Source organism: Phascolarctos cinereus, unplaced genomic scaffold (assembly GCF_003287225.1).
Source record: "Phascolarctos cinereus isolate Bilbo 61053 unplaced genomic scaffold, phaCin_HiC Scaffold_726;HRSCAF=1367, whole genome shotgun sequence".
NCBI lineage: Eukaryota > Metazoa > Chordata > Mammalia > Diprotodontia > Phascolarctidae > Phascolarctos > Phascolarctos cinereus.
The window spans coordinates 420,876,243-420,901,956 of record NW_027556098.1 but is presented as its reverse complement, the minus strand read 5'-3'; the positions used below and the strand labels follow the sequence as shown (position 1 = coordinate 420,901,956).

The 25,714-nt window shown below is 39.5% G+C and overlaps 1 long non-coding RNA gene and 1 pseudogene across 1 annotated transcript; both read left to right on the top strand.

Moving 5' to 3' along the window:
- Positions 1–215: 215 nt before the first annotated feature.
- LOC110220231 (uncharacterized) lies at positions 216–18,621 on the top strand. The gene is made up of 6 exons (XR_002327807.2): positions 216–699; positions 10,076–11,243; positions 12,116–15,636; positions 16,157–16,232; positions 16,340–16,377; positions 16,502–18,621. It is a non-coding gene; the product is annotated as an uncharacterized LOC110220231 (long non-coding RNA).
- Positions 18,622–22,869: 4,248 nt separating this feature from the next.
- On the top strand, positions 22,870–23,581 carry LOC110220227 (prefoldin subunit 1 pseudogene; annotated as a pseudogene).
- Positions 23,582–25,714: the final 2,133 nt, after the last annotated feature.

Genomic DNA, 25,714 nt, shown 5'->3' with positions numbered 1-25,714 from the left:
ATTCTGCTCCAGCTGATCATTTTAACTTCGTGTGATTCTATTATGTTTCAAGCAGGTGTGTTGTAAAGACCAGCAATGGTTCATTTCCCTTGAATTAGTCAATGACTCCACCTCACTTCAAAGTAACTGCCTCGGTGAGATATGAAGACTTCCACTGAGTTAGCCAACCAGTTAAAGGTAGGAGCTAGATGTGAACAAGAACCAGAAATGTCTGGTCCTTTTTTTTTTCAATTCAAAAAAATTGAACTTAATGAACGCCAAATAGAAAGGACACATTCAGAGACATTGTGGAACCAGAAAAGATAGAATGAAACTGCACTGTTTACTTTCAGTGGTGAAACTTTCCTGATTGTGCTCATTTGTGATTTCCTTCTGTTCTTCTCCCTGTGTTAAGTTTTTTGTTTAATATGACTCAATGACCCTATCTTCTTTAATGTTCTGATGGGTGGTGAGGTAGGGCTTAAAGTTGTTTTAATTGGCATTTCTCTAATTATTTGGAATTATGAGCAATTTTTCATATTTCTGTCAATAGCTTGAATTTTTTTAAAAAAACTGTATGTTCATGTCATTTGTCCACTTATTTACTGTGGAAATCACTTTTTTTATAAATCTGAATCATCTCCTTCCTCCCTAGATTTTATCTACAAGGTAACAGACACCTCTTACTCCAAGAAGATCACTCAACCCTGGGCTTCTCACGTAAGAAGTATTCTCTCTCTCTCTCTCTCTCTCTCTCGCTTTCTTTCTCTCTCTGTCTCTCTCCAAATAGCTGATCCCTTTTTTATATTTCCTTTTTATATTTTAATCAAATAATATTTATTTTTAAATTTTCAATTGTGGTTTTAATCTGTATTTGTCATCAAATTATAATATAGGGATGGTATCCTCCTAAAAGGGGAAATTAGACAAAGTTATAAGACAAAGACTTAATGAAAAGTTTCCAATTAAATGGGATAGTGAACTTTGAGAAATGAATAGGATTAAACTGTTTTCTCTAAGAACTATGTACATACATATATGATTAGCTTCTAAATGTATTTGACAGAGAAATTCAGCCTTTGTATATGTTTTTGTAAGGAGTTCTCAAAACTGGATTAAACATTGTACCTATAAATTTGCACTGATAATTGTAAAAAAAAAAAAAGTGAAGTTATTTTCCCATTCTAAAGTATCTGCCTGATATGTTTAAATGACAGAAAGATTTTTTTTTACAAGTGGAGACCCTCATGACTTTTTCAAGATTCTTATATAAAGTATTTAGGTTTAGCCACTCATATATAAAAACTGAAATTCTTTGAAGTCTTGGGTAAACTATGGGTTCCTAATTTGATGTTCTTATAGCTCTGTTGCTAATAGGATCAAACCCATAAGGCTTGAGCTAGTTCTTATCAAATGACTTAGTTATTGAAAAACAAAATAAAAGAAATTGTATGAAATTGTATTGTCTTGTTACTGGAAGATTTTAGCAAAATTACCTAGGGATCTCTACAAGTTCTTTGGAACCAAAGAAACAGAGCCCCCTTCAGAGCTGTCCTGAGAATGAGGCCTACTCCAGAATGACCAAGAGAAGATATTTCCATGGACTAGATTACTACATGGGACATCTGACACTCAAGACAAAATGTGCTGATTAAATGGACATTGGAAGTGGATTACTAGGATATAAGAAGACTTGACATTTTGATCTGATGATCATTGTATTGCTCTAGCCTTTTGTTTCATGTGTTTAAGTTTACTGAGTTTTCTTGGCTACTTTAGTGACTTGTAAATCTCCCTGTGCAAAATTAGTCCATTGTGAGCCCTCTAAGTAGTTTGATCTGTAACATCACTTAACATAATTCCGCTTACAAATATGTCAAAAACCTTATAGATTTAGTTTGTAGAGAAGTGATTCATGAAGGAGAGGACCAGCCCCATTATCCTGAGAATCAAAGTGGGGGGGGGTGGATTGTGGAATTGAGTGAACCACATTGCCTCAATTCGAGATCTAGCTCACTTCCCCTTCTATTTATTTATGGTTCTAGTCCTCTAGTGAGAAAATCCTATTGAAATATGAGATTTGTGAGAAAACTTTATTGAATTGTTTGAGCCTTGCACAGTGTGGCTGGACCACCTCTACCTGTTGCTTAGAGAACCTTATTCAAAAAAAATTCCTAAATTGTGCTGACTAGAAACCCAGTCATGTATGAAGATGGATACAAGGAATTTTCTCACAATTATAAATCTCAAGCAATACACATGTTGAAAACTGACCCTATACTGGTCAATCAATTACTGTTTCCTTCTTCTTTCATTGAAGAAAGACACTTGTAGGAAGGTAACCAGTACTGGGAAAGCCCCTAATCTTTCCTCCACTTCAGAAATCAGATAATCTGGTCTTACATTCTGGTTTATATCCTAGTAACTGTTTTCTTTTAATGCGTAAAATCTGCCTCTTCCTGTATTCAGGGTTCAGTGACAAGTTGAGAAGGCTTAGTCTCAACTTATTACGCAATTAACATTGCTTAATAATTTAATATGCTTAGAAGCTCAAATCTTGTTCCCTTAATTATTTCAGATTTCACCTACCACATCCCTACAGCTTTTCTAGAAGTGCACAGACACATCTTAACCCAGGAAGATCACTTAACCCTGGACTTCTCACATAGAAAGTACTCTCTATCCCTGTGATCTCTCTCCCTAATTAGCCAGTTCCTCTTAGATTATTGTCTTTTTTTTGTAATGTTTTATCAAATAATATTTTTAAAAGTTTAATTGTTTTTTAAAACAACTTCTTAAAGATCTATTTTTCACATCAACAATTTCCCCCAATATTTCTCCTCATTTCTCTCCCAGAAAGTCAAACATTTAGCAAAGTGTATTCTAATATGAAAATTGAATAAGGAAAAGAGCACATCAGCATTGATGATCAATATGTTGAAAAAGTCTACAGATACATACAATGTGCAACAAGTAGACACTTCCTTGAAGGGGAGTAGAAGCATCTTCACAACTATCTGAAGGGTGGGTGCGTGTCTTCACAAATCTTTTTCATCATTTCTGATTCATCCTTTTCTCATCTTTTATTGATCTGTTCATCTTTTTTTTCTTTAAGCTATACTACATTGTTATGATCATTGCTGTTTTATAATATAGTTTCACTTTGGGACGTGCTATTCTTCTTTCTTCCCTTTCATTTTTTATCATTTCTCTAGAAATTTTGACCTTTAGTTTTTCCAAAATAATTTTGTTATTTGTCAAGTTCTCTAAAGTATCTCTTTGATAATTTGATTGGTCTATCATAAAAAGTATCTACTAATATTGTAAGTAGTGCCATTTTTTATTATTGGCATATATTTATTTTATAGCTATAACTACTGAATATTCCTCTATTTAAGATGTTCTTTATTATTTTAATTGATTTTAGATGTTTTAATTATTTTTAGTTAATTTTAATTATTTCTATTTTTTATTATTTTAATTTGTAATTTAATCTATACAAGTCTTTTCCATGTTTTGGTAGGTCATCCTCAGTTATTTTATTCATTTTATAGTTATTTGGAATAACACTTCATTTTCTATTATTGCCTCTTGCACTTTGTTATTATTTAGAAATAATAGCAGTGCTGACCAGATAGTGATCCTAGGCTCTGACTGTGGGCAAGGTGGAGTGAGCACATGCCTGGTGAGTGTGATACCACAGAGAGCAAAAACATTTTCAGGATAGTGTGGTTGAAGCCCTAATTGTGCCTCGTGGGAGGAGGGGAGTCCCAGAGGTTAAGCCCTTGGACAGAACTCAGGAAATAACAGTAAGGAGGATCTGAAGCCTTGGACAACACTATACACAGCTAGAAATTAAAACTTGATTATAATAATGATGGTATTTAGGTGCTAAAAACTAAAACAAAATATAAATAAAAATGTAAAGGAAAACGACATGACCACAGATAGCAGCTTCAATGCTAAAGAAGATTTGGGTTCACATTCAGAGGAAGATAGTGAGGTAAAAAAAAAATAATCATGTCTACACCAAAGAGTAACATTAAATGGTCACAAGCCCAAGAAGAACTATTGCAAGAACTTTAAAAGGAGTTCAGAAATAAAATAAAACTAATCTAAGAAAATTATGGAAAGAAAGTTAACCAGTTGGGGAAAATATACAAAATCTTAAGTAAGAAAATAACTCCTTAAAAACTGGAAATGGGCAAGTGGAATCAAATGACATTATAAGACACCAGGAAATAATAAAGCTAGAAAAAAAAATAGAAGAGAATCTGAAACATCTCATTAGAAAAGCAATTGAGGGGCAGCTAGGTGGCACAGTAGACAGAGGCCCTGAAGTCAGGAGGACCTGAGTTCAAATCTGGCCTCAGACCAAATGCTTGACACTTACTAGCTGTGTGACCCTGGGCAAGTCACTTAACCTCAATTGCCTACAAAAAAAAAAAAGAAAAAAGAAACAATTGATCTGGAGAGCATATTGAAGAGAGACAATATAAGAATTGCCAGGCTACCTGAAACTTATTTAAAAAAAATGATCTGGATACAATATTACAAGAAATTATTAAGGAAAATTGCCTTGAAGTTCAAGAACAAGAAGATAAAATAAAAATGGAGGGGGGGGGGAATCTACCATTTACCACCTGAAAGAGATCCAAAGAGGAAAACTTCTAGGAATGTAACATCCAAGTTGCAAAATTCCCAAGTTAAAAAGAAAATAATGCAAGCAACAAGGGGAAAAAACCAATTTAAATATTGTAAAGATACAGTCAAGATTTCAAAAGACCTAACAGGTTGTACACAAAAAACTGTAGGCCTTGGAACACTATATTTTGCAGAGCAAAGGAGCTGGGGTTTTATCCAAAAACAATTTATGCAACAAAGTTGGCTGTGATCCTGAATGAGAAAAAAAATGGACATTTGACAAATTGAAGACTTTCAGATATTTGTAACAAAAAGACCAGGACTCAATGGAAAATTTAGATACAAAAGATCCAGAAGAAATATAAGGAAATCATTAAAGGCTAAGTACAAGGTACTGATAAAAGTCAAACTGTTTACTTATAATATGTGAAAATGTTATCAGTATTCTTAAAACTGTTAGCATTATTAAGCTAGTTTGAAAGAAAGGTTGGAGCTGAGTTGTGTATGATGCAGTGATTTTAAAAAACAAAATTGGGTAAGAAAAGGTAAAAAGGAGAAATTATCTCATAAAAACAGGCACAAAAGAAAGAACTACTACAGAGGAAGCAGGTAGGGGTGGAGGGCTGATAATGGAATGATACTCTCATCTGGGTTGAAAAGGAAAAAATGTGCACATCTGAAGAGATTTAGAAGTTTTCTGAACTTCTAGAGATGTGAGAAAACTGGGAGATACAATGGGTTAGGGACTTTTAGAAGGGTATATAGGCTAAGACGAGGAGGGTGTGAGGAGAAGATAAAAGAGGGACTTGTAGAGGGATGGGTAAAATAAGCAATAAGTAGGTAAGGGGAAAAGATAAGGGAACAGGGAAAGGGTGAAAAGAGAGGCTGAGAAGGAAAAGAGTGAGTAAAAATAAGAGGAGGGAAATTCACAAATAGTCATTATAATTTTGAATAGGAATGGGAAGAACTCACCCATAAAACAGAAATAGGTAGCAGAATAACAATACAAAATATTGTTGTAGTAGACTTTATTATGTTTTATCTGATACAACAAAGGATAGGGATAATGATTATTGATCTCATATAATGTTATGCCTAAAATAGGGTTAATTAAAAAAGATAAAGAGAATAACTGTGTTTTGATAAAAGGTGCTGTAGACAATGAAGCAATATCAATATTTAGCCTATATGCACCAGATACTATAGCATCTAAGTTTTTAAAAGAAAAGTTAAATGAATTTAAAATGGAGATAGATAGTAGTACTATGATAGTAGAGGACTTTAATCTTTCCTTCTCAGAACTTAATAAACCTAACCAAAAAAATAAATAAATAAGAAAGAAGTTAAGAAATTTAACAGAATTGTAGATAAGGTACATATGATAGATATTTGGAGAGAATTGAATGGAAATTGAAAGGAATACACCTTTTTCTCAGCAGATCATGGTACCTTTACAAAGATTTATCATATATGAGTACATAAAAACTTTATAGTTAAAAGCAGAAAAGCAGAAATATTAAAAACATCCTTTTCAAATCATGCAATAAAAATAATATCTAACAAGGGGCCAAGGAAACATAGATCAAAAACTAATTGGAAATTAAACAACCTAATCTTAAGGAATGGGTGGGTTAAAGAACAAGTCACACAAACAATAATTTATTTAATATTAGAATTAGTTGTTCTTTAAATGTGTGACAGATTTCAATTGTAAATCCATCTTGTTCTAGTCACTTTTCAGATGAAGTAATCAAAGCCATCTATAATGATTTGGAAAAAAAATACTCTAACTCACTATTGATAGGAGAAATGAAAATGAAAACAATTCTGAGATACTACCTCATACTTATTAGATTGGCTAATAGGACAGAAAAGGTAAATGATAAACATAGAGGATGTGGGAAAAAATGAGACATTAATGCACTATTGGTGGAATTGTGAACTGATTCAAACATTCTGTAGAGCAATTTGAAGACATATGCTTTTTCCCATACACACTGCTTTAGCTGTATCCCAGTAAATATGGTATGGTTTTTTCATCATCTTCTTTTGTATAATTATTGCTTCTCTGATTTGTTCTTTTGCCCCTCATTATTTAGGATTACATTGTTAAGTCTATATTTGAGTCTGTGCCTTTTGTTTGTGATTCCTGAACCAATTTATATTTTATACTATTATGGTCTATAAAGAATGCATTTTCTACTTCTACATTTTGCAAGCATTTCCAATGTATCTGGGGATTAACACATAATCATTTTTGTATGTTATGCATATTTATTAGCAGTCTCATTTAGAAGACATCATAAGTGTTTTAGCTGTAGTTTCTCCAGCAGTCTTTTCAGTTCTATATTTTCCTTTTTGTTTGACTTTCCTTTCAACACGTCCAAAACTGAGAGACAGTGAAATTCCCTGTTGTTATTTTGTTATCACCTAGAGATGCTTATAGCTCAATTAGTAGTTCTTTTATGAATTTAGATGCTAATTTCTTCAGAAAATATAATTTTAATATTGATATGGGCTTGATGTCTATAAGTTTTTTCAGTGTAATGTAGTTGCCTTGTTTGTCCCTTTTTATGTTTTAAATGCTTGTTCCTGATATTTCTTATGGCGTGTTAGCAACTCCTGCTTTTTTAGATTCACTTAATGGATAGTAATTTTTTCATCCCCTAATTTTTCTTCTGTTTACATTTTTTAATAAATGTTTTTCTTCTAAGTAACAAATTGTGGGTATGTGTTTACAGATCCAATCTCTCATTCTTCATTTCCTTAAAATATTACTACCTTTTCATTTAAAATTCTGACATTTAGGTTTTTATTTTACTCTTTATCTTTAATATTTTCTCCAAATGGAAATTTAACCTCTTTTTAAAAATACAGGATTAGGTATCTTCAGTTATTTCACCTTAATCCATTTGAACGTAATCTACCTTTTAACAGTTCCATTCCCGTCAGCCTCAACATGAACCCACTACCATGAACAAATTGTCATTTCTTCTCTGGTTTTAGAGTTTTCCTTATTATTTCCCTTTTCTTCCTTGCTTTTGTCTAATTATTTAATTTTTCCCCTCTCTCTTCCCCTCAGCTAAATAATTGAGATGTAACTCATTCTTCTATTGACTTCCAACTTTTTTTTCATTACTTAAAATCTCATTTTCTGTACATTTTTGCAAAGGCCAGGGGGCAGGGTATTACAGATATGATAGATGGTCCAAACAAAGATACATCCCTATATAGATACAGATGTGTGTGTATACTTACACTCACATATAACAGTATAGTGAAAATAGCACCTTTGGGTTTCCTCTAATGATCTGGTGGTTTTAGTGAATGGAAAGCTTGACATGGAAACAATGCGGTGAGGCAACAACCCCAACTCCAACCGCTGCAGATATCATCACCTGCATTTTGAGAAGTGGTGTGGAGAATGCATGTTGTGATAGCGCTACTGTATCATGCCTACGTCAGACCACATCCAGAGTACTGTGGTGAGTGTGAGTGTGATCCGGTAGGAAGAATGTGGATAACCTGGAGAAAATCCTGTGCAGGGGGATCTACTGAGAGAAGGGATCTCAGTGGTGATCTGCTCCAATCCACTCATGTTATAGATGAGGAAACAGGACCCCAGGAAATAGAATAAAGTCATCTCATTCTCTTCATGATTTAAATTAGTTTTTTCTTTCTCATAATCTTGGCTACATGAACCCATAATACAGATTTGGACATTTTCATTTGTTTCCTATCAGTGTCCCTAGAATATTAGTGATAGGTGACAGTGATCGTTAATACTCCAGGACTCCTGAGACAAACTGAGGAAGGATAGCTTCCTCAGGATTCTTCAAGGATCTAGGAAGAAAAGCTATGTAGTACCTAAAGGGACCTATATAAGTACTCCTCAAATAAAAAAAAAAAAGTACTTCTGGTAACTGGAAACTATATTACACTTTTTTATATATGGGCTCCCTAATCTTGAGCCCATTTTCCATTGGACTCTGTGTATATTGATGAGATGGTTTGTCAAAGACATTTGGGGGTGTAGTGATGTTTTGTGCCAAATATTCTTACTCTTTCACCTAAATAAACACACTTTTCAGAAAGCTAATTACATTTACCTGACTATTTAATATCATCTGATAGTATGGGGACACACTCATGGGGACTCATGAGTAATAGCATTAGAATCCTACCCCCCCCCAAATCATAGCTCTGCATTGGTTATAAACCCCAAATTTTCTGGTAACATTTAGAGAATTGGAATATTTTTCACTCTCTCTCTCTCTCTCTTTCTTAAAGCTAAGCAATGGATTAAGTGACTTGGCCAGGGTCACACAGCTAGTAAATGTCAAGTGTCTGAGGCCAGATTTGAACTCAGATCTTCCTGACTCCAAGGCCAGTGCTCTATCCACTGCGCCACCTAGCTGTCCCTAGCTCTTTTTCACTCCTAGATTCTTCTCTTCCTCATCTGAGATTCACAATACTCAGAATATTTTCTCAACCCAACCCTAATTTTTGTCTCTACTAATTACCAAAACATTAAACTTCCTCAATGAGTTTTATCCTGACAGTCTCCTTCCTTGGCCCAACTTCTCCAGTCAAAAACAAAAACCAAAGGTAAAAGATGAGAAGACACGGTTATCCCAAGCCTCAGCCAAGGGGAACTCCGTGAGTTTCATACATTGCACATAGTTTTAGACTTCTATTATGTACTGACTTGATTTGCCACTTTTCCTCTTCTTCTTCTATTTTTCCCTTGAAAATATTAATTTTATGGGAAGATGCTCTGTGAAGGAGAAGTGCCAATGGTGTACTGGAAGAAATGCTGAGGAAGTAAAAATTCAAAGATACTAATAAAAAGCTATTTTAAAAATAGATATCAATGCTGTAACTCAGTCTCTTCTTAACCAAGTTAAACCTCTCTCAGTTCCTTTAACCTGTCCTCATATCGAATGGTCTTCCATTTTCCAGCATTTAGTAAGTCACTAAAATTTCCTGGGCTCCTGTTTCCTCATCTGTAAAAAGAGTGGATTGGAGCAGATCACCACTGAGATCCCTTCTCTCAGTAGATCCCCCTACACAGGATTTTCTCCAGGTTATCCACATTCTTCCTACCGGATCACACTCACACTCACCACAGTACTCTGGATGTGGTCTGACGTAGGCATGATACAGTAGCGCTATCACAACATGCATTCTCCACACCACTTCTCAAAATGCAGGTGATGATATCTGCAGCGGTTGGGGTTGGGGTTGTCACCTCACCACATTGTTTCCATGTCAAGCTTTCCATTCACTAAAACCACCAGATCATTAGAGGAAACCCAAAGGTACTATTTTCACTATACTGTTATATGTGAGTGTAAGTATACACACACATCTGTATCTATATAGGGATATATCTTTGTTTGGACCATCTATCATATCTGTAATGCCCTCCCCCCTGATCTTTGATTCACAGGGTCCCTCCATTCACTGAAGACCCTGCTCACACACCATCTTCAAGATAAAATCTTCCCTGGGGACTTCCAGTGCCAAGATGGTGGAGTAAAGAAGGAATCCTCTGCAGCCCTCCCAAACTCCCCTCCAAACAACTAAAAACTTGCCTCAGAATTGATGTAGGGAAACAGCTTACCTGCATGGCAGGAAAGGTCTGTATCATTGGGTTGGGAGGGGAGTAAGGTCCAAGAGCAGCAGCAGCCAGCCTCACAACAGGGGGCCTACAGCAAGGCTCCAGCCTGGGGCAATTCACCAGTGAGTCCCCACCCTCCTGCAGACCCGCAGACCCCTAGGCAAGTGAGCAGTATGCAGCTTAGCAAGGCCCCACCCTAGCCACCCATCCCTAGCACAAGCCACCAGCCAGGCCTGACCAGCAGTGAGGTCCTGACCTGAGGCTGGCCAACAGAGATACCCCACCCCTGGGGCCTAGGAGCAGAGAGATGCTGTTTCCATTGCCACCCAGCAGCAGGGTTCTTCAGGGTCAGGGCCAGAATTTGAACCCATGTCTCCTATCCCCAAACCCAGGGATCTTTCTATGTGGTCAGTGTCACCTGGTGACAGGTGACAGGACAGCTGGGCTCCTCCTCTCTCAGAGGACGCACAGCAGCCGTTGGGAGAAGGGGCACACAGCTTTATCAGAGCAAACTTGATTTAGATAAACTTTTCCTGCCTCCTCTAACTTTTCCTTTCCTCCCAACCTGGCCACATCCACCCTATCCAGTTGTGTCTCCCCTTGTTCCCTTCTGCCCTCCCTACATTCCCATCAGCCTGGACAGATGACAACATCATCGCCCTCATGTCCCACCATTTGCCTTTGCTCACACAGTTCCCCCTGCCTGGGAAGCCTTCCCCACCTTCATTAATCACATTCCTGCACATCCTTGAAGCCCAGCTCAGATCCTGGCTGCTCCAGGATGCAGTCTCTAACTGCATCAATTGGCACTGTCCTGGCCCTTGGCCTTCCCAGCATGGTGCTTACACATCTTTAATGTGCCTCCTCTAGCATCAGGATCTTTCCCACCACCCCAGGCCGCCGTCCATCTGGCCTGTATTAGAAGGCAGCCTGCTGACAGGGAAGGAGCCTGAGGTCAGAGCTTGCAGCAGGGGATTCAAACATCTGTCCCCCACAGGTAATGGTGGGCTAGTTCCCAACTTTCTGCGGACCTCCGTTCCCTCTTCCATGACACAAAGCTCATGGGCTGGATTATCCAAAAATATCATTTGAGCTTACACCCTGTGATCCCAGGGACTGTGAGCTCCTGAGGGCAGCAGGGGGATGCCTTCATTTAAACCTTTGGGGCTTCCCCCATAACTGAGCAGGAGGTGCCTGATACATGAGTGATCAATGACAGCAGGAGAACTGGACCAGAGCAAATTCTGCACAGAACTTCCCAGGAGGAGCCCCCATCCTCCTCTGCTAGCTGCTGCCCATCCCTGGACACGCAGCTCTGCCAGCTCTGCTCTGGCTTCACCAAGAGGTGGGCAGGCAGTGGCAGGACTGGGACCTGGCACCAGGCAGAAGTGTGGGGAAGTGGGTAAGGGCAAAGACTGGCCATCTGGTTTCTGTTTAGCCCACCAGTCATGAGGTTGTTTGGAGGACAGAACTTTACAAACCTCAAAGCTTAACAGAATTTGCCAGTGATGGTGCATGAGAATCCTGCCTTGGTCCAGCAGGCCCAGGCTGTAGAGACAGAGCTGGGCCCCTTGGGGGAGGTGAGAAGAGGGGCAGGTGGAAGAGGTTGACCCCCTCTGCCTATGTCCCTTCTCCTCTCATCACTCTCTGCTGTCAGAGCCTTCCTGGGCACAGAACATATTTCTGAGGGTGACCCAGGAGCCCATAGCCATGGATGGTTATCCATGAGCAAGCCAACAGGACAGGGCAAAGGGGCCTATCTAGGGCCCCTCAGCCACCCTGCCCTTCTCAGCTCTGTTTCAGAGAATGATTTGAGGGGATTAGGGTGAAACATCAGGTCACTAACTTTCTTCCCTCCTCCTTTCACAGGAGCCTTCCCCAAACCTTCCATTTCAGTCTCACCTGGAACAACAGTGACCATCTGGTGCCAAAAGTCACCACAGGCAAGATCTCAGGACTATGGCTTTTCCCTACTGAAGGCAAGGAGCCCGGGGCCCTCCCAGCAACGGAGCCCTGCAGGGACCCAGGCTGTTTTCTCACTTCTGTCTGTGAGGCCCGAGGACACTGGGAGCTACAGTTGCATTTCCTACAAGGAGACAGCCCACAACAGGGGGTCCCAACCCAGTGAGAGCCTGGAGCTGATTGTGCTTGGAAACCCCCCAAGTCCCCAAATCCAGCCCCCACATAGGGCCCCACAGAGCCATAAGGACAGCACAAAATCCTGGGAATTCCAAATGGATGTCTTGGGGGGAGGTTGGAGGAGACCCTGGGACACTCTCCTGTTCTACATTGGACTTAGCTTTGGGGCCCAGGATAGTGGGGGTGTTCCCAGCTCAAGGCACACCCCAGATGAGAAAGTGAGAACAGAACTTAAACTGCTGTTGCCTGTCTCACAAAGTAATTAGAGGAGGGGGTCCTTGAAGCGTCATGTAACCCCGACATTTGGTGTCTCTCCTTCCCTCCAGGACAACTCCCCGGGCCCATTCTGTGGGCCCAACCTGGCCTCATGGTGGCCCCAGGGGCCAACATCACTCTCTGGTGCTCAAGACCCAAGCTATCTTCCCTTGAAGATGCGACTTTTACTCTGTATAAGGCTGGGACCCAGACACCCTTAGAGCAGCAGACCTCAGCAGATCTCTGGACTAGCTTCCTGCTCGCATCTGTGAGACCTGAGGACACCGGGAGCTACAGCTGTTCTTACAGGGAAAGGACAGTGTCTGCTAGAGGATCAGAGCCCAGGGAGGCCCTGGAGCTGGTGTTACTAGGCGGGGGTTGGGGGGTCCCTGAATAGCTCTGAGTATGACACCTCTGCTGTCTGCCCAGACAGGTGCCTCACAGAGACAAGGCCTGGTGTCTACACAGTCAGCTCTGCCCTGTGGCCTGGGAGAATTCAGGGGCTTTGGAAGATGAGGCATTTCTATTCTGATCTAGAATCTGGGGAAGAAAGGTGATGGTGATGACTCAGTTGGGGGCTAGGAGAAGAATCACAGAGACCCAGAGCTGAAAGAGGCTTTGGAGTTTCTTGAGGTCAAACCTTCCTATTACCAATGAGCAAAGTGAGGCCCAGAAAGAAAGGACTTGTCCAAGGTCACACAAGTGAGTGACTGAGCCTAGAAATTAACCTGAGCCTTCTCCTTTGTGGACCATGACCTGAGCCCATGTTTTGGGCTGATCCCTGGGCCTGTCTGTGATAGCCCAGAGGAACAGTGAAGGGTCATGACCTTCCTTCCCATGAGTCATCACATGCATGAGACCATAGTGTGGGTCATCTCCCTGAAATGTGAAAATCCCTTAAATTTATAGCTAGCTGCAACTAGAAATGCATCCAGTAGCAATGTCCTGGCTCTTGGCCTTCCCAGCCTCTCTCATGCTCCCATTCTAGCATCAGGGTTCTTCCCACCACCCCAAGCCACTGTCCATCTGGCCTGTATTGGAAGGCAGCATGCTGAAGGGGGAGCAAGCCTGAGATGAGGGGCTTTCAGCAGGAGATTTGAACATCTGTCCCCCGTAGGTAATAGTGGCCCAGTTCCCAACCTTCTGTGGACGTTGGCTGCCTATTCCATGACATGAAGTCCATGGGGCTTTTTACAGATGAGATAACTGAGGCTCATGGACAGCTAGGTGGCTCAGAGGATAGAAAGCCGGGCTTGGTGTTAGGAAGACTCATCTTCCTGAGTTCAAATCTGGTCTCAGACATTTATTAGCTGTGTGTCCTAAGCAAGTCATTTCACCCTGTTTGCCTCAGTTTCCTCATCTGTAAAATGAGGTGAGAAAGGAAATGGAAAATCACTCTGGTATCTTTGCCAAGAAAAACACAAATGGAGTGATGAAGAGTTGGACACAACTGAAAAGCAACTGAACAACTAAACTGAGACTCAGACGGGACAAGCAACTGGGCCAAGGTTACACAGGGACTCAGGGCCAGAGCAGGGACTTGACCCAGCTGTCCTGCCCCCAGCCCATGTTCTCCCTCTCACAGGATCTCTGCCCAAGCCTTCCCTCTCAGCCCTCCCTGACCTTTTGGTAGAGCCCGGGATGCATGTGACACTTCAGTGCCGACAGTGCCCTCAGACATTCCTCAGTGATGTGACATTCATACTGCTGAAGGTGGGGACCCTTCAGGCCTTGAAGAGCCAGGGCCAAGCTGGGGCCTCAGCTGACTTTCCCATCCTCTCTGTGAGGGCCCAGGATATTGGCAACTACAGCTGTGTCTACCACAGGAGGATGACTCCATACCAGGTGTCTGAGCCCAGCAAGGTCCTGGGGATGTGGGTGACAGGTAAGAGTGTGTCCAGATATACAAGGCATAAGGTCAAGGTTTGAGACTCTACCTGAGAGGCAGGCCAGGAAAAGGCATATTGTTCTGGGCTCTTTTGACATCATGAGGTAGAGGTTGGGACAAGATTTGTGGGTACCTAAGGAAGGGGAGAACAAAGGTGAAAGGATGGACCAGCTCAGGTACTGCTCCAAGCTCAAGGGACAAGATGGAAGGAAGAAATGCATCTCTGTTTCTAGGTGGGCCTAGAGAACATCTCAAGTTTAACATCCATGCCTCTCCAGGGAAGGAGATGTTGGGCAAGGAATGACCAAAGAGCCAAAGGAAGTGAGATCTGATGGTCAGGGAGTTTTTCAGGGACTTCCCAGATCTCATTTCCCTCCCCCACCCTCCACCTCCATTACAACAGTGCAGGCCCCTTGAGGGTCTCTGGCCTCTGCTTGGTTTTCCAGATGCACTCCCCAAGCCTTCCCTCTCAGCCCGACTTGCTCAAAGGTGGTGTCAGGGGCGAACATGACCCTCCCTTGCTGGGGGCCCTCATGGAGTGGTAGCTTTGTTCTGGACAAGGTTGGAGATAAGAAAATGCTGCCCAGCACTGATACCACTGGAGATGGGGCCAAGTTCTTTCTGACTCATGTGACCCCCCAGGCACTCTGGCAATTACAGCTGCAGCCACCAGCTTCTCACCATTGGAAGTCTCTGGACACAACACAGTGACCCCCTGCAGCTCACAGTGACAGGTGAGAGGAAGAAGCCCGCTGGAGGACCCACTGGAGGGAGCCAAGGACCACTTCCACCTTCTGCCTCTACAAGGAAATGAAACCAAGGCCTTAGCTCTAGCCAAGAGACATAGGATAAGAGACAACAGAGACTTTGATATTTTCCCCAATTCCAGGCCCATAGAGACCAAGGGTGTCAAGTTGTGAAATGAAGCTTCCCTCATACTTACCTGTGACCCACATATCTTGATCCAGCTCTCTGGGTTTCTCAACCTAGTTCCAAAGGATAAGCCCACTCTGAGCAGCATGTGTGCCAAACTGTTGGATGCCGGTGGTGATGGGCATCTCTGGAGGGAGATAAGAGAAGAAAATACAGGGACACTTTCAAGGGCAAGGTGAGAGTCCCCTAAAGATAGTGATTTATGAAGATTCTTCTCTCTCCATCATTCCAGGTTCTGAGACCAGTAACACCCTCATTATCACCCTCAGCTATGCTCCTCCTCCTCCTCCTCCTCCTCCTCCTCCTCCTCCTCCTCCTCCTCCTCCTCCACCTTGTCTTGCTGGCAATACTCTGCCAGGGATCCATCCCTATGGTTGAAACAGGGTTGTAAGCCTTAGTATAATACACTCTTAGTAATAGAGATGGGTAAGGACTGGGACTTCTATTTCCTCCTTCAAGATCTCCCTGACCTGGCTTCTTCCCTTCTTATATCTCTTTCACCAGGGTCTTTACAAGGAGAGAGCCTAAGGAGGTGATGATACTCAGCTTCTCTTCCCATAGTCCCCTGTTCCTTGCCATGTAACCCAGGATACTCTGCACTGGACAGAGTCCATGGTGAGGAAAGGAGGCTCACAGAGCCTCCCAGGGTGGACTCTCTCCCCTGGTCCTACTTACTCCCTCTCTTCTTGTCACAGGTGTCTTTGTTGCCCTTGTCTTTCCTGGAGTTCCTGCCTGCCCATCAGCCTGAAGTCCCCCGAGAGGAGACCCTGTGTAGGTGATGTGGGCAGGAAGAGGGTATGACACTGGGTCGGGGGGTTGGTATTGTGGATTGGAGTCCAGGGAGCTGTGGGAATGACGTTCCCTTTCCTCCACCTCAGATACAGAAGTGGCCAAGGAGAGACCAAGGGAACCATCGGTGAGTGAGCCCACCCTGTCCTCCGTGTGGAGGAGCCTGTTTCATCCCTGACCAAACCTTTTCCGACGGGCTCTAGGCCCACGGTTGGTCTTCTTCTTAGTCACTTACTTATTTTTTCTTGTAGTCACCCAATGTGAGGCCTCTGAACTCATCGGGGCGAGTTGTTAGTATTCCAGTAACTACACCTGAGTATCATTTATTTCCTTTGGGATTGTATGGAATTCATTTCATGTAATTAAAGGAATGGGACTGAGAAGCCTTCATGGCTTGCATCAGACAGGCTGTCGGAGCATTCACGACGCACCGATCGATGAAGAGTCAAAAAAGAAGAGGGCAGAGAACAGAGCGCAGAAGAGACGGAAGGACGATCAGGCACAGCTGCCTACCTAGACCGAGACCGCCATGATCTGCAACTGAGCCACAGATTGGAGGCAGCAAAATATAAAAGTGAGTCGGATCTAAGCAAGCAGCGCTTGGAAGAATCAACGTGGAGCAATGCGGAGCAGCAGAGGAGTTTGAAATAGACTACAAGACCATGGGAAACAGGTCTATCCAGCAGATGCTATAAGATCCCCGGTCCCAGTGGGAGCAGCAAAAAAATAGATAAATGAATAAACAGATAGATAGATAGATAGATAGATAGATAGATAGATAGATAGATAGATAGATAAATGAATGAAGGGATAAATAAACAAAAACAAAAAACATTGATTAGAAGGTCAGTTTCAAAAACTTTGGGAACACACTGTTGCTTCTGCTCTTGGGGATTCAGCAATGTTGGCCACCAGACCCACACAAACAAACTTCTGTTCCCGTCACAGTATACGACTATGTGTGAATGGAAACCACACTTTGGGCTGCTTCCTCAGCAGCCCAAAGAGCTCACATGTCTGCATTCCCTACTACTACAGCTCACGAGCCCCTATGGATGTGCTTCAACTTTGACAGTCAGCTAGTAGAAAAAAAATAAGCTCGAAGAAAAGAGATTTTCTTGGTAGGCCTAAGGAACACTTTACCACAAACACATACTCTATCCATAGGAAAAAGAGAAAAATGAACAGAAATCAGAAAACATTACATACAGCAACACCAGTATTGTTTTAAGAACAACTTTGAACAAAAGTTATTTTGTCTATTATAAATACCCAAATTAATCATAAAGAACATATGAAGAAAAACTCTATCTGCATACAAGAGAAAGAATTGATGAATAGAAGTATGTATAGAATATGTATATGTATATATATATGTGTGTGTGTGTGTGTATGTATATATATAATGTGTGTGTATACATATATATATATATATAATGTGTGTGTATATACATATATATACATATATATGTATATATATGCCTATTTGTGACAAATGGTAGCCATCTCTAGGGTGGGGGTGTGGAAAGAAGGAAGAAAAAAAAAGAAATTTACATCATAATTGTTATATATATTTGAGAGGAATAGCAACTTGTACATAGTAGATTTGCAGTTTCATATGTAATCATCTTTTTTATTGTACTGTTATGGAAATACTTGTTTTATTCCATAAATTAAAAATAAGATAAAATAAAACAATTAGAGTGAATGATAGTGAGGCAGCCATGTGAAGATCACATGTGGCCAAGGCTATTCATTCCTCTGACATTGTCAGGCCTACAAGTTGTGATAAGCTCATCCAGGGGTCCACCAGTTAGGCACTCCCACCACTCACTGAGTCAATGACACAGATAATTTTTTGCATATTTCATTTATGCTCAGAGTGCAGGCTGCTCTGCATGGCAAACTTAGAGAGCCCACAGCATCACTAGTTTCAGTAACATTATATAGCATGTGAAAATATAAGCAACAGAAAGAAACACAACTGTACTGAAATCAGGAGAGGAAGATAAGCTTATACCTATCATATGGTAGAAGCTCAAGCCCCTGCCAGTGGGAGCCGTGTTTGGTTCTCAACCTTGATTGCAGAAGTGGTAAGATGAACATTGTGTTCTCTTCTTGTCGTAGTAACGGCAAAAACTCTTAGCCAGAGCTTCATTCCCATCATGCTCTACCTCATGTCACAGTCCCTGTGTTTAGCCTTAGACTATACCTGTGGTGAATCTTGGACCATAATCTCAAACATTTTATCAATTGCTTCTCAGGATAACCTCTCATATGTTTGTGGGTAGGAAGTCCCAGCAATATATGGTGGCCCTTGCTAAGTATCACAGTAGAAACTTAATAAATGTTTATTGATTGTTTAACCTCACTCCATGATAGCTGTCTTGTAATGAAGTAAAATAATTAAGTAAAACTAATAATATAATGACCTCATCTGAAAGTGCACATGACATCCCACAATCTATAGCATCATTCTCTATATTAAAAAATTAGCATAAATCTATTCTCATGCCCACACTATTTTTAAAAGAAAAAAAGGAAAAGAAAAGCAAATTCCTTGTTACAAATCTGGTAGTTACAAAAAAAGCCCCTTTCTGGCAGCATATTTCATACATACACACACACACACATGCACATATATACACACATATACTTATATTTGCATGTGTGTACACATGCATATACATATATATGCACATATATATGTATATGTATATATGGAATTCTGCCCTTAAATCCATTTCCTTTGTATCAGAAGATAGATAGTTGATTCAGTTTTGAAATATTTTTGCTAGGGTTTAAATGAGCGGTTGGGAACCAACAGCCTTAAGGCCACACATATGTGGCCTTCTAGATGCTTAAGTGTGACCTTTTGACTGAATTGAAATTTTACAGAACAAATCTTTTTATTAATACATTTTTGTCTTTTATATTTTTACTTTATTTTTTAAATGAATTTAAAATACCAAAGAATAAAATAAGTTTCAACAAAATAATCCTCCCAGATTGACTGGCACAATTAAAACATTAGTAAGCCAAAAGGGTAAATTTGTGGCTGCTACACTCATTATTTAGTTCTAACTTCACCCACATGACTAGCACCACTGCTGCTCAAGGCTGGTTGGCAAGAGTTTATGGGAGTCAAGCACACCAGTCTATTATCAGCTTTTGACAATGGTGCACTGTGTTTCTGCTTGAAGTAGAGTTTGTGAATAGTTTGCATAGCTCAACGGTATTTTTTAATGCTGTCTGCTTAACAGCCCATGATGTCAAAGAAGACCACGAGAAAGCTGAGAGAAGAAAACAGATTTTTTTAATGAGGATTGGGAATTGCAATATTATCTTATTTCTGCTAAAGATAAGATAATTTGCTTGCTTTGTGATACTGCAATAGCAACATTAAAGAAATACAATGCCCATCAGCATTATAACACTCATAAGAACCAGACATGTTTTAAATTAGAGGGAGAGGCACAAAAGATTGTGTTGCAGAAATTAAAAGATGACAAGCAAAGACAGTTCTTTCAAGCAGCACTTACAACACAGTAAAATTCCATTACTTTCATGAACCCTGATTTATTTAATCATTCTCTAAATGATAGTCACCCGCTTTGTTTACAATTCAGTGTTCTCTTGAAAAGTGCTGCTGACACCATGGACTCAAACATGAAACATTTCCTCAATGACCTAAACAAAAGCAGGAATAAACATAACCTTTAGTCACTAGAAGAAAAGAACAGGAATAATCAAAACATAATAGTGTGGATCACATGATCAACAAGACAGAGGATTGGACATTTTCTCTGACAGCCCTACTCTCCACCAAACTTCTCTTAAATAGAAATTATGAGCCAAGGATAAAGCAGCTTCATCTGTCTCCATGATTTAGGACACTTGGAATTCAAAAGGTTAAAAAAGCCAAACAAACCATGAATTGATTTCTGCCCTGCATTCACTCAGCACCCTTCCTTACCTCCCATGTTACAGGAAGCAAGGTTGTACTTAGCCAAGCCACAGACCTGACCCAAAGCCTTGACACAAGAGTTTGCGACAAAAACCATCCACACATCCTGGTTGCCCATCCTTCTCCACAATGCTGTGGTTATCCTGGTCCCAAGTTTGGCAGTTTTCTCAGACCACTGCAGACTGTGTTCCAGAAGCAAAGGATTGCTGGGGCTACAAATAAGTGCTATACCAGAATTCCAGGAAAAGAAATTGTTAGGGATGCAACGTTTTGTCCTTTGATAGATCTCTGCAGAAGAGCCAGAGAGAAAGGAGCAAGATACTTATCTGGGTTTGAAAAAGAGGACAGCACCACATCCCACATCCCACATCATCCTCAGTGGGGAGCCAAATTAGAGAAATCAAAACCATAGCACCAGTGCTATAGCTCTCTATCTGCTGGTTCTGGACCAAAGAACTGGGGAACAGCGGGAGCAAGACAAGATGCTGAAATGTGTCACTATGCATGGAAGGGAAAAGGTAGGATTAATGACACTCTAAGACAGAGGAAAAGAGCTCAGCATCAAGCTGAGGTCACTTTTCTCCACCCAAAAGTCACTTCAGGAAGAAAGCTAGGCTACTGAACTCTAATTTGCCCGGCACAGGAGAAGGCTAAGATTCTTGGAGATCCGATCCTTGAGGCAACCACAACCAGAGGGCAAGGAGTCCAAAATGAACAATAGGAAAAATAAGTGGAAAAACTCTGAAATGACTATGTTTTCTTTATAGAACTAGACAAATTATAACAAAATCCTTGAACAGTTACAGAAAAATAGTGAAGAATCTGAAGGGAAATAATAGAAACAATGTGGTTAGGAAGGAGACATGATAGTACCAGATCTGAAATTATACAGCAAAGCAGTAGGAAAGAAGAAAATTCAAAAACCTCAAAGATAAGTAAATAAACCCCAGGTAACCATTAACAGCAAAAAAGAAATAAGACCTCCACATGTGATAAATAAGTGCAGGATTCTAGGAATAAATACTGCCAAAGAAAAAAAGAATCCAACACTTGATTAGAAGGACAATGGAGAATGTGAAGAAAACATGGAACCATAATGCACTGTTCCTGAGAGGCTCAAAACAGAAGGGAGACTTACAAGGGCAGAATTTATTGTCTCCACAGGAAAATATAACAGGAGACTCACAAACTTGAATCACACTCTCCCACCAATGCAAAACAGTGTTTGCAGAGGAGAGCGGTTATACAGGGGGGAAGAAAATAACAGGAAGGAATATAAATAATCCCTCATGAGAATTATAAGTCTCAAAAGCTCCATATGTCTGGGAAAATCTAATACTTTGGTGGCTGGCCTTAATTGCCTTGATCTTTTTTTAGAAAATGATATAAAACAAAAGAAACAAATTGTGGATTGTTAAACTTTTTCCCACTTATATATTAATCTCATTCAGACCACACTCTGGAGTTTTTATTGGCACCATCTTGTCTACAAACAGTGAGTTGAACAGCCCTGGTACAAAGTATGAGGGTAAAGTAGAATTTCAATTATTTCAATCAGCATTTCTCTTATTTTTAATGATTTAGAGCAATTTTAACATGGTTGTTGATGGCTTAGATTTCTTTAAGAACTTCAGACTCACGCACTTTAACCATTTTTCTATTAATAAATGGCTCTTATTCTTACATGTATCTATCAATTATCCAAAAATCTTGGATAATAGCCCCTTATTACAGAAGCTTAATATAAATATTCTTTTTTTCCCCATTGTAAATGTGTTTCCTCCTAATTCTAGCAGAATTGATTTGGTCTGTACAAAGACTTTTCAATTGCCCTGGTGAACAGCCTCTCCCACTGTTGGAGTGTTCCTGTCCAGATTCCTTGCACATTATCCATGGGCTACACTACTTGCTTCTCTATTCTGACTTGGGCTGGACAAAATGAATTGCTGTGATTTTTTTTCCTTGGATTTTTCCATAAAAATTTGGTCTAATACATTTTTTCTTTAATATTTTATTTCATTTCCCCCAATTGCTTGTAAAAACAATTTTTAACATTCATTAAAAAATGTTTGAGTTCAAAATTCAATTCATTCATCCTTCTCCTCCTCCCCTTAATGAGAAGGCAAGCAATTTGGTATAAGTTATACATGTACAGCCATGCAAAACATATATCCATGTTAGTCATGCTGTGAAAGAAAACACAGACAAGAAAAAAAGAAAAAGAAAGTAAAGGAAAAGTATGCTTTGATCTGCATTGAGATGCCGTCAGTTCTTTCTCTGGAGATGGGAAGCATTTTTTGTCATAAGTCCTTCAGAATTGTCTTGGATCATTGTGTCGCTGAGAGTAACTAAGTCATTCACAGCTCATCATCATGACTTCTCCAACAGTGCAACAGTGTCTTAATTTTCCCACGCCCCTTCCAACATTTCCCACTTCCTTTTCTGTCATATTGGTGTGGGGTGATATCTGAGAATTGTTTTAATTTGCATTTCTCAAAAAGAAGATCCAGAATCTTAAGGAAGAAAACAATTCCTTGAAAATCAGAATTGGGTAAGGGAAAGCCAGTGAAGTTAGATCAAGAAATAATAAAACAAAATATAAAGAATTTTTTAAAATAGAAGAGAATTGAAACATCTCATAAGAAAAGCATCTGGATTCGAACCAAGATGGCTGCCCCCATGGACCTGGAGTTAAAGAAGGCTTTCACAGAACTACAAGCTAAAGTTATTGATACTCAGCCAAAGGTGAAGCTTGCAGATATACAGATCGAACAGCTAAATAGAACGAAAAAGCATGCACATCTTACAGATACAGAAATTATGACTTTGGTAGATGAGACTCACATGTATGAAGGTGTAGGGAGAATGTTTATTCTTCAGTCCAAGGAAGTAATTCACAACCAGCTGTTAGAGAAACAGAAGATAGCAGAAGAAAAAATTAAGGAGCTGGAACAGAGAAAATCATACCTCGAGCGCAGTGTGAAGGATGCAGAAGACAACATTCGGGAAATGCTGATGGCCAGAAGGGCACAGTAAAATGTACCACAAGAAAACCTTTATTCGACCCCCTTCCTCTGCTCCTGGTGGTAGGGCAGAGCAGCAGACTCTGGTGCGCTTTAGCCTGGAGGACGTTTTGGAAACTCTTGCTTTTATTTGGACCATTGTTAGGCTGCTGCCTTCACCGTGGTGACCTCCTGCACTCTGGCTGAGCCAACTGTACATCCTTGGCCTGGGGCTTGATTATGACCTGTTGAGGGTGAGAGGAGGAGGAGAGCCCTGGGCAGAGGAGGTACCCCTTGCTCAATGACTCCAATGTTACCAGTTTTGTTAAACAAATAAAAGGTATCCATCCCCTTCAAAAAAAAAAAAAGAAAGAAAAGAAAAGCATCTGATCTAGAGAACAGATCAAGAGGAGAATGGGTTCAAGAGGGAATAATACATACATATTTAGAAGAGCATAAAAACTCTACTAAATTCAGAAAAAAAAGTAAAATGCTACAAAGATAGGGATTGAGGAGAGGATAAGAGAGGAATCTTCTGAAGGAAGGGTGAAGTAATAGGTAAAAGGGGTACAGAAGGGTGTTCATATTAAAGGGATGGGAAGATAAGGAAGGGACCCTTTGGATGATAAAGAAGGATCATTAGAGGAGATGGTGAGGGAATAGGTTAAAGGAGAGTACCGAAAGATGTTTAGATTTATGGGAATAAAGGGATAGAGGAAGGATCCTTGGAGGGAGGCAGGCTAAGTAACAGGAGGGTAAGGTAGTGGGTAGAAGTGAAGTAGAGGAGTCAGAAGTGATGGGAAATAAGAGATATCTATAAACATAAAATAAAGATCAGAAGTAGAATTTGTTAGGGAAATGATATGTTATATATGTACATATTATGTGTACGTATGTATATGTGTGTGCATATATATATATATATATATAATTTTTCTGTATTTGTATTTTATAATTATATGTTTTATTATCTTGAAATTCTATACTTTTCTTAATATTAAATGAATATTGAATTCTAGAGGTAACACTCAACTTGATGACATATATAATCTTATATGTCACTGAAACCTCTTTGCTAATATTTTATCTAGTATTATCCACTTTCATTAAAGATGCTGGTCTTACATCTTTTTTTCTCAGTCTTATTTCACCTAGGTTTGATATCAAGATGATATTTATCACATAGAACAAATTCCATAGGATACCATATGTCCCTGACTTTGCAAATGATTTCTGCAAACCTTCAGTTACTTTTTTTGCATATTTCATAACATTCACTTGTAAATCCATTTGGCCCTAGGATAGTTTAGTCTTGTATCTCGTTTATGGATTTTTCCACTTATTTTTCTAATGTGGAGTAATTTCTTTATTTTTTATTTCTTTTTCTGATAATTTGAATATTTAAATTTTTTATTTCTTATTTTGCTGGCATATAAATAGAAAAAATTGTATATAATTTCCTTTGTTTGTCTTCATCTTTTGTAAGTTATCCTTTTTTTTTATAATTTTGCCAACTTGATTTCATAACTTTTAAAGCCAAATTAGTTAAAAGATTAACTACTTTAATAATTTTTAAAAGTTCTTAGTTTTTAAAAGTTTTTAATTTATTTCTCCTATGATTTTCAGAATTTCTATTTTTCTGTGAATTGGCTTTGCTGACATTAGTTTTCTAGGTTTTTATAGTTGAATGATCAATTTATTTATCTGTTCATTCTCTGTTTTATTGATGAAGGTGTTTAGAGGTCCACATTTGCCTTTAAAGACTATCTTGGGTTTAGAAAAGCTAAGAATTTTTATCACATTATTATTATTTTCTTTGATTAATTTATCTAATTTTATTTTATTTCCCTTTTCACATACTAATTTTTGTGATTAAATTATTTAGTTTCTATTCATTTGAATATTTTCCTTAAATGCCATTTCTTGATTACAGTTTTACTGTATTGTGTTCAGTAAGGGATGCATTTATTATTTTTGTTTCTATGCATATTTATAGGAATTTTAGGCCCTCACACATTCCAAGTTTCTTAAAGGTGCTATATCTAATTGATATATATGTATAATCTTTATTCATATTCACATTCAGTGGGGATCTAAATCTATATCATTTAATATTCTACATATACCCTTAAATTCTTTTCCATTCATTTTGTTGTTGCTGTTGTTGTTTCTATATTATTGTTCTTATATACACCATCTACTTTCAGTGGTACAGCCTGTAGTTTGCAAAGCCTTCCTGATTTTGCTTATTTATGGCTTTCATCTGTTCTCCCTCTGTTATTTTTTTTAATATGACTCAATCACCCCATTTTCTTTCTTTTCTCTCTCTTCATTCCACACCCTATCACTACCACCTCTCATTTTTTTTCTAACACTCTCCCCACCTTTGGAAAAGAAAAATAAAAGCAAAGACCTTATTAAAAATACATTGTCAAGAAAAGTTATTTATCCCTTTGAGATGTCCAAACTGCATGTCTTATTTACCATCTTAAATA